Source organism: Gopherus evgoodei, chromosome 3 (assembly GCF_007399415.2).
Source record: "Gopherus evgoodei ecotype Sinaloan lineage chromosome 3, rGopEvg1_v1.p, whole genome shotgun sequence".
Lineage (NCBI taxonomy): Eukaryota > Metazoa > Chordata > Testudines > Testudinidae > Gopherus > Gopherus evgoodei.
Window position 1 is genome coordinate 138,073,764 of NC_044324.1, and position 9,248 is coordinate 138,083,011.

A 9,248-nucleotide genomic window follows, 5' to 3' on the forward strand; every position below is an offset into this window, starting at 1 on the left:
ATGCCACCAGAATTCACCTTAAACACAGGCTGAAGTGGAGCCAATGATTATATTAATCTGCAGAGCTTTTGGAGTTAAAACTCCCCCCTGAAGTGAGGTTGTCTGCATAAGGATCTCAGGATTTGGCCCCTGGTAAGGTACAGCAAGAATGTAAGATAAGGTACTGGTTGATAGTGAGGCTCTTGATGTAACTTTAATGTGACCAAATGAAACATGTTCTGTGAGAAGGGTTTACAGTCCAGCACTGCAATTTTTAGAGCGTTAGCAAATCTGTTCTACAAAATGTCCAAAGCTTATGCAAAGGGTCTCGATCCATGCTGCTTCTCCAGAAAAAAAAAAACATACTGCTCAAAACATTTTCCAAACCATGAAAAAAGCTATTTTATGGCCTTTTTTTTTTTTCATGGAATCGGAGTGGTATAATTTTTTTCCAACACTTGTCTCAAACTTTCCCACATGGCTGCTCTTTCTCATTCCTAAATTCCACATCCAGCAGCTATGGCTGTACCTTATTTAAGGTCAGTTGGATGCAGTGATGGGTATCTTCCTACACAAGGGAAGGATATGAAGAGGTTTTTAATAAGTTGAGCTGCCTCAGTGTGATTACAGCCCATGTGGATCCCAGAACACTTTAATAATAGTCCATTTTAACCCAGAGTCCAACAGGACCCCTAAAAGTGTGCGCAATTGTATGTTCTTGATCCAATTAAGCCCAGGTGGAGTTAGAGATCAAACAGACCATGAATTACATGAAAACTGGCAAGCTTGTGCTAGTGAGAAAATACTTCCCACTGTGTACCAAGGATCACATCCAAGAATTGCCAAATTGCTAAAATGACATTTGTTTCAGCCCAGTGGTTCTCAAACTTTTTGTACTGGCGACCCCTTTCACATAGCAAGCATCTGAGTGCGACCCCCACCCCCTCATAAATGAAAAACACATCATCTAGCATTTAAATAGTGTTAAATACAAATATACAACCCTACTGTTTTAAATGAATTTACCTTTTCTCACCACTTTTCAATTAAGACTAAAACACATTTTTATTGAAGTACTGTTATAAGCAAAAAAGTTATTTTTGATAGTTACTGTTTAATACTTGGTGGTGGGGAGAAACTTTGTCAATATCACTTTTCACAGCAGATTTAGCGCCCCATTGCCACCCTGCTTTCAGGGTTGCACATCTCTCTAGGGCCCTGATTCTGCAAAGACTTATGCATGTATTTTATATGAGTAGCCCCATTGAAATCAACGGAACTACTCACAGTGTATATATGCGTAACTCTTTGCAGGATGAAGGCCTAATATGTTTAAAAACAAAATGCTTTGAATCTTTATTTTTTAAATTGTCCTTTTATTGACATATGAAATGACTGATAAATCCGGTGTTGTTGATGGGGGCAATTTGATGGATTTTTTTGCTCCTTGAGAACAAGATGTTGATTTATTTAATGTCCTCATGATGAAGAGTTCGATTTCAGAAATGTACCAAACAAGGGGGGGGGGTTAATTCAGGTTTCAGTTCTTGTGAGTTCACACTCCGTGAATCTAGCTTTCAGTCCCAGGACCAGAGAAACTGCAAAACCCAAACTGAAAAACAGTGAGGAGTCTGGTGGCACCTCAAAGACTAGCAGATGTTTTCAGGCATAAACTTTCATGAGTAAAAAAACTTCTTCAGATGCATGGAGTGATAATTACAGGTACAGGCATAGATATATATTGGCCCATGAAGAGAAGGGAGTTGAAGGCCAATTCAGTCAGGATGGATGTGGTCCACTCCCAATAATTGATGAGGAGGTATCAATACCAAGAGAGGGAAAATTGCTTTTGTAGTGAGTCAACCACACCTATTCCCTATGCAAGCCCAAACTGATGGCGTTAAGTTTGCAAATGAATTGTAGCTCTGCAGTTTCTCTTTGAAATCTGTTTTTGAAGGGTTTTTTTTGGTCAAAGAATGGCTACTTTTAAATCTATTATTGAATGTCCAGGGAGATTGAAGTGTTCTCCTACTGGCTTTTGTGTGGTACCATTACTGATGTCTGATTTGTGTCCATTTATCGTTTTACGTGGAGACTGTCCAGTTTGGCCAATGTACATGACAGAGGGCATTGCTGGCACATGATGGCATATATCACATTAGTGGATGCGCAAGTGAATAAGCCCCTGATGGTGTGGCTGGTATGGCTGGGTCCTATGATGGTGTTGCTAGAGTAGATATGGGGACAGAGTAGGCAACAGGGTTTGTTACAGGGATTGGTTCCTGGGTTAGTGTTTCTGTGGTGTGGTGTGTAGTTGCTGATGAGTATTTGTGCCAGGTTAGGGGGATGTCTGTAAATGAGGATTGGCCTGCCTCCCAAGGCTTGTGAGAGTTGGGAATAGTTTTCCAGGATAGGTTGTAGATCATTGATGATGCGCTGGAAAGGTTTTAGCTGCGGGCTATACATTATGGCCAGGGGTGTTCTGTTATTTTCCTTGTTGGGCCTGTCCTGTAGTAGGTGACTTCTGGGTACCCATCTTGCTCTGTCAGTCTGTTTCCTCACTTCCCCAGGTGGGTATTATAGTTTTAACAATGCTTGATAGAGATCTTGTAGGTGTTTGTCTCAGTCTGAGGGATTGGAGCAAATGTGGTTGTATCTTAGGGCTTGGCTGTAGACAATGGATCATGTGAAGTGTCCTGGATGGAAGCTGGAGGCATGTAGGTAAGTATATCGGTCAGTAGGTTTCCGGTATAGGGTGGCGTTTACGTAACCATCACTCATTTGCACTGTAGTGTCCAGGAAGTGGATCTCTTGTGTGGACTGGTCCAGACTGAATTCTTCAGTGGCCTCCTTCCTGTGGGTCCATATGATGAAGATGTCATCAGTGTAGCGTAAGTAGAGGAGGAGTGCTAGGGGACGAGAGTTGAGGAAGCATTATTCTAAGTCAACCATAAAAATGTTGGCATACTCTGGGGCCATGCGGGTACCCATAGCAGTGCCATTGACTCAAACTGAAATTCACATCCAAGCTGACAATTTCTCCTGGTTTATAATCACAAATTTTTCAGGCTCTGCTTGATATCTGGCTCAGATATGCTCAAAATTCAACCCAAATTCATCTGAAACTGCTTGGTGAATTTTGCCTGATGTCAGGTTTCATTACACAGGCTCTAATTAGAGTATCAAATGTGATTCATACCCATGCAATAGTAATAATTATTATACATTTCCTTATTCCTAGGGACCATTCAGAGCCTAGGAACTTCAGAACCAGTTTTAGACTGTCCCATCTATCCTACCACATGTTCAATGAAACAACGTTTGGTGGGACTTTGGGGGTTAACTGGAATAACAAATGCCCTGTGTATGTGACAGGTGCACTGGAGAATTGTTGTTTGATTGACTAAAGCTGACCCACACAGGGAGGTCTGTTGCTGTTTTCCTGCTGTTTGTGTTGAAATGAACTGTCATAAACATACAGCTAAGAGTAGCATAAAATCCCTCTTTACCCTGTAAAGGGTTAATTCCTCTTTTACTCGTAAAGGGTTAAGAAGCTCAGATAACCTAGAGAGCACCTGAACAAAAGGACCAATAAGGGGAGAAGATCCTTTCAAATCTGTGGGGGAAGGTTTTTTGTCTGTGTCTCTCAGAGCCAGCCAGGAAACAGGACAGGGAAATTACATCTCCTTAAGCATATCTGAACTAAGCATCTACTATTGCAGAAATAGTAAGTAATAGGAAAGAAATGCGTTAGGTTATCTTTTGTTTATGCTTGTGAATTTTCCTTGTGCTAAGAGGCAGGTTTATCCCTGTTTTTGTAACTTTAAGTTTTGCCTAGAGGGGAAACCCTCTGTGTTTTTGAGTCTTTTGTTATTCTGTAAAGTACTTACCATCCTGATTTTACAGAGGTGATTCTTTTACCTTTTGTTTAATTAAAATTTTTCTTCTAAGAACCCAATTGATTTTTCATTGTTCTTAAGATCCAAGGGTTTGGGTCTATGTTCACCTGTACCAATTGGTTAGGATATTATTCTCAAGCGTCCCCAGGAAAGGGGGTGTATGGCTTGGGGGGATATTTAGGGAAGGTAGGGCTCCAAGTGGCCCTCCCTGAATGTTTGTTTAAATCACTTGGTGGTGGCAGCGATAATAAGGCAAGGAAGGATTTGTGCCTTGGGGAAGTTTTTAACCTAAGCTGGTAAAAATAAGCTTAGGGGGTCTTTCATGCAGGTCCCCACATCTGTACCCCAGAGTTCAGACTAGGGAAGGAACTCTGACATGAACAAATGGTCTGGATTGTGAATGAAGGAAAATAAAACTAGCTAGCTTAGGGCGCTGTCCTGAATTCTGAATATTCCCAATATTTGCACCAGGTCATTGGGAGTTTGGTGTGCTTAAGGAATGAAGGGTCAGTTCTTCACTGTATCCTTTGCTGACAGAAGATGGACTGGGCCTTGGTTTGGGCTAAAAAATTGCTTACAAAGGGCTCACTGTGTCAAGGTCAAAAGTAAACATCAAGCTGGGATTCCTTTTTCAAGAAGTTTATAGAGCAGCAAACAAGTTTCATGGGGCATTATTTAAACAGTTAGCTCCCTCTTTAGCAAATTAATTTATCAGGACTCCTCCTGAGTGTCATTGTTGCTGGAGAAAATATGAAACTGCACTTCCTTCAAGTTCAAGAGGCTTTTGAAACTTGTTCAAATAAACAGGTTAACTTCAACAGCTAATCACATACCTAACCTCTTCAGCACCACACCTGATGACTGGGCTCACAATTATTTGGAAGTCCTTTAGAAGAGGATGGCTTGAGGCAGCTACACAAGCGGTGCTTCATAGCTGGAGAACAGATTCCTACAAAGTGATTTAAAAAATGTCACTGCTCTCACATGTGTCAGTGCATGTTTTAAGTCCCCACCAATTGTGTAAACATGGACCACCACTGTATGTTTGGAACAAAATATATATATTTTGATTTGCTAGCATATGAAATTGTACCTTATCAAAAACATGTACATATAAATATAAAACAATATCAATACAAAAGTGAATCAAATAAAAACCCTCTGTGGAACTATAAGGATTTATAATAAATATATAACATTTATAATGTGTATAACATATATAATAAATATATAACATTTAGATGTTATATTAATCAAATTCAAGTCAAGTATGGTTCTGATATTTTCTTAAATATCTCTGGATGTTCTCTAAGGTAACAAAAAAGATGAATGTAGGAAGAAAAAACATTCCTTCCTATTTATAATCTAGTCTTTCCTTTCTCCAGTGCCTTATGGATCTTCTTGCTTCTGATAATGCTACTTCCATAAAAGTCCTTTGATGTGGAATTACATGGCATTTTAATGGGTTGTCAAGTGCAGCATACGGGTGTCACTTTCTTTGATGTGCACCAGACACAGGGCAAAGGAAACAATGACAGGTACTATCACCAGGCAAGTAAGCGCTTCACATAGGAATTCACCCAGTTTGGGGTTGTTATATAAAGAGTGTAGCCTTGGAACTGCCAAAAAAATTTCTGGCTTTTTTAAAACTCCTTTTACTGCCTTTAGTGAGCACACATAATATATTTTTTACTCTGCCATTAAAAGAGATTGTAATAGTACATTACACTATAACAGGAGGGGACTCCATCCTGCATCAGCCATAGGGCAGTGTTTTGCTGCAATGCAAAATGATTTCATTAAATATCTTTTTATACTATCCACTTGTAGGAATAATTATTCCATACATGCCAACTGCAGAGATTCTTGCATTTCCCACTGAAGCAGCTGGGAGACAGGAGTTTGGATTAGATGGACCATTATTCCGATCCAATCGGGCAATCCTTTGTAAATATATAACTCAGATGTGTTTGTGAAGCACGTAACTCTAAATATACTGGATCCAAAGGGAAAAGTCCATTTTAGCATCTCTTTTCAATGAGTATATGTATTAATCTAGATCCAAAACTCAAGCAGCAACGGGCAAGTAGAAAAAACATGAAGATGCTTCTCTGACCTGTCCATGCTCTCATGGGTACTTAGAATTCTCTTAGTTCATCTGACACTCAGTACCTCTGTACTGAAGGAAAAAAGAAAAAAACACCGTGGCAGCAAATCTCAGAGCCTGGGTTAACTCACTCAGGCTTGTGCTAAAGGACTAAAAATAGCAGAGTAGATGTTCCTGTCTGGGCTAGAGCCTGGGCTCTGAGTCCCACACCCTCTGCAGTTTTCTGGGGTGTATTAAAAACAAAACAAAAAACCCAACTACTTCATTATAATCGTCCACTGATAGTCTTACCAGGAGAAGCTAAAATAATAAGTCTTATCTTGTCTAATAAAAAAAATTACACAACTATTGTATTCTCTACTAATAGCCCAAACACTTTATCAGCTTTGTAAACAGTAGTGTTTGGAGTCATTACTCTAGATTTTTCTAGCACTTTTTATTTTATAAGGGTAGATACTGAGTCCAAAGAAACTCCCCTGATTTTATCTGAATGCTTGAATTTCCACTGTAAGATTTTCCCCCAACTACTGAGAGTTCTCCAAGAAAATAGAGGCCTATAGATCAAAGCAGTTACTTTTAATTGCACAGATGATCAAGTGGCTGTGTAAGGTTAAGAGACTGTACAGAGTGCCCTGGTAATTTAGCTGGACATATATGAAAATTAAAAGCTTGAGTCGCTACTTATTAGCCTTAGATGTTCATTCTTTTCCCAGGGAGAAAGTAATTTATGGCCTAACTGGTCTGAACAGTAAATCCAAGTAACAAGGATGCAGCCAAAGATTCCTATTACAGAGTTTACTATCCGTCATAATTGGCTGATGGGGTGTGTTGAAACTACATTAATCATCACCCTGGCAGAAAGCAAATTAGAAACTCTGTGTTCTATAGACGGCCTTCCCATGTTACCAAGTGAGTTAAATACAAAGCATGTGTTACTGGCATCAGTGATTTCAAAAGTGGGTGTTTCCCATGATGTAAATGGTACTTAATAATGTTCCACCTTTGACTGAAACTAAGGCACACCCTGCCATGTGGTTCTTGTCATTTAATTAAATTTACTCAACCTGAGCTCATTAATATCCTGTAATTTTCAGATTAACTCTTGAAACAGTGTTGGCAGAATGCAATAGCCCAGTCAGGGAAATCCCACAGCAGGTGCTCCTGGACTGTGTTCACTACAGTTTGACTGAGACTGAATTACCTAGAGAGACAAGGTGAGTCAGGTGCTATCTTTTATTGGACCAACTTCTGGTGGTGAGAGAAACAAGCTTCTGAGCCACACAGAGCTCTCCTGGTACTGACATGGCTACAACTACAGTGGCTGCCCACAGAGTTCCTGCTTTCTCTTTGTTGTACCAAATGTATTTGCAGACTTGAGACAGACATTTTGAGGGGTAGAGACACAAAGCCAATGGTTTTGCAGTTTGACCTGGCTAAAGTTATAATGCCAAGCTAAATTCGTCCATGTATAAACAGGTGTTGCTTTAAGGGAATTTGCAGCCATTTGTGAATTTGAATTGGTCATTTCTAGAAATACCACCCTAAGAAGTAGGTATAGGAATAGCCTCACATGAGATGATCATTCAAAGATACTGTAACTCAGGCATTCATAACAACACCTGGCCTTTTCCAGACCACGGTAGCCTACTTCTCATGCCCCTATTTCATTAATTTAGTCTCTCTCTCCACACACTCTCTCTCTCTCTCTCTGATGTGAATTTCCATATTGAAAGTTCCAGATAGGGTGACCAGATGTCTCAATTTTATAGGGACAGTTCCAATTTTTGGGTCTTTTTCTTATCTAGGCTCCTATTACCCCCTCACCTCCTGTCCCGATTTTTCACATTTGCTGTCTGGTCACCCTAGTTCCAGAGAGTGGAGTCTGTGATTTAACCACAGAGTAAGCACTGTTACCCAGCTTGTAATGCATGCTTCCCCACACTGCCCGCCACTCATCAGGTCCGGCTCCAGGCCCCAGCATGCCAAGTGTGTGCTTGGGGCGGCATGCCGTGGGGGGCGGTCTGCCGGTTGTCGGGAGGGCAGCAGGCGGCTCCGGTGGACCTCCCGCAGGTTTCCCTGTGGAGAGCCCGCTGGTCCCGCGGCTCCGGTGGAGCATCCGCAGGCACACCTGCGGGAGGTCCACAGGAGCCACGGGATCGGCGAGCGGCAGAGTGCCCCCCGCGGCGTGCCGCCGTGCTTGCAGCAGCGAAATGGCTAGAGCCAGCCCTGCCACTCATAACTCTCACACCCTATGCTACAGTGACTTTTTCTAGTAATGAGAGGGTAGTTCAGGCTCCAGTCTCATTCAGTCCTTGGTCTCTGTGCTGAGCATACCAAAAGTACAGCACTTTCTATCCAAGAGTCTCAAATGCTTCCCAGGGCAACATGAAAGGATAGATTTTACTTGTCCCTGTGTGGGTGGGAAAGGAGGAAAAGTCACAAGTAGATCCTGCCAGCCCTCCACCCCCTTTTGCAGATTGACTGATCTGGGTATGATGCAGGGCCGTCCTTAGGCATAGGCAGAATAGGCAACTGCGTAGGGCCTCACACTGCCTGGGGGCACCACTCGCCAGGCAGCCCAGACAGTGTAGAAGCAGGGCTGCTGGGTCCTAGAGAGAGCCAAATGCAGCACAGTCTGAGGAATGGGATTGGCTGCTGGGGTCTCTGGGAAGGGGAGGGGGTGGGGGTTGGGAAAGGAGCTCACCTGTGAGTGTGACTCTTTCCCCCCGGCTGAGGTCAGGTGAGGCTGTGGCTCTGGAACCAGTATCCTTTGTTGTCTCCCATAACATCCATTCTTCTCCCCTGTACCCCACGGAGCACCCCCTCCTTTCTCCCTCCTCCCCAGAAGCATCCCCCTCTCTCTCCTCCCTCCCCTCCGTCAGGGCTAGGTTGGGTGAAGTGCTGGGAGGGAGGGGAGACTGGCTGGCTGCTTGCTGAGGAATGAAAGTGAAAGTAACTCACTTCCTGGGCAGGCAGCCAGAATTGGAATGTCACACTGCCTATATAAGACAAAGCCCCAAATATCGGGACTGGCCCTATAAAATCAGGACATCTGGATCTGGCCACCCTAGCTGGGGAGCGCCTCTCCCCCAGGCTGGCAGCTGCCAGCAATCCATCTCATCCGGGGGGAGCTGCACAGGGCAGGATGAGCTGCTGTGGCTCCATGGGTGCCCTGTCCCTGAGATCAGATGCTGTGCTAACTTCACCATGGTCCATAAGGCTGGTGGTGGTGCCCATTGGCGTGTGATTGGACCTGAGGGTTT

The 9,248-nt window shown here is 42.8% G+C and overlaps 1 long non-coding RNA gene across 1 annotated transcript; it reads right to left on the reverse strand.

Annotated features, from left to right (window-relative positions):
• Positions 1 to 2,668: 2,668 nt before the first annotated feature.
• LOC115647551 lies at positions 2,669 to 8,730 on the reverse strand. Its single transcript, XR_003999348.1, has 3 exons — positions 8,690 to 8,730; positions 4,712 to 4,827; positions 2,669 to 2,888 (listed from the first exon to the last, which is right to left on the reverse strand). It is a non-coding gene; the product is annotated as an uncharacterized LOC115647551 (long non-coding RNA).
• Between the last annotated feature and the right edge of the window lie 518 nt (positions 8,731 to 9,248).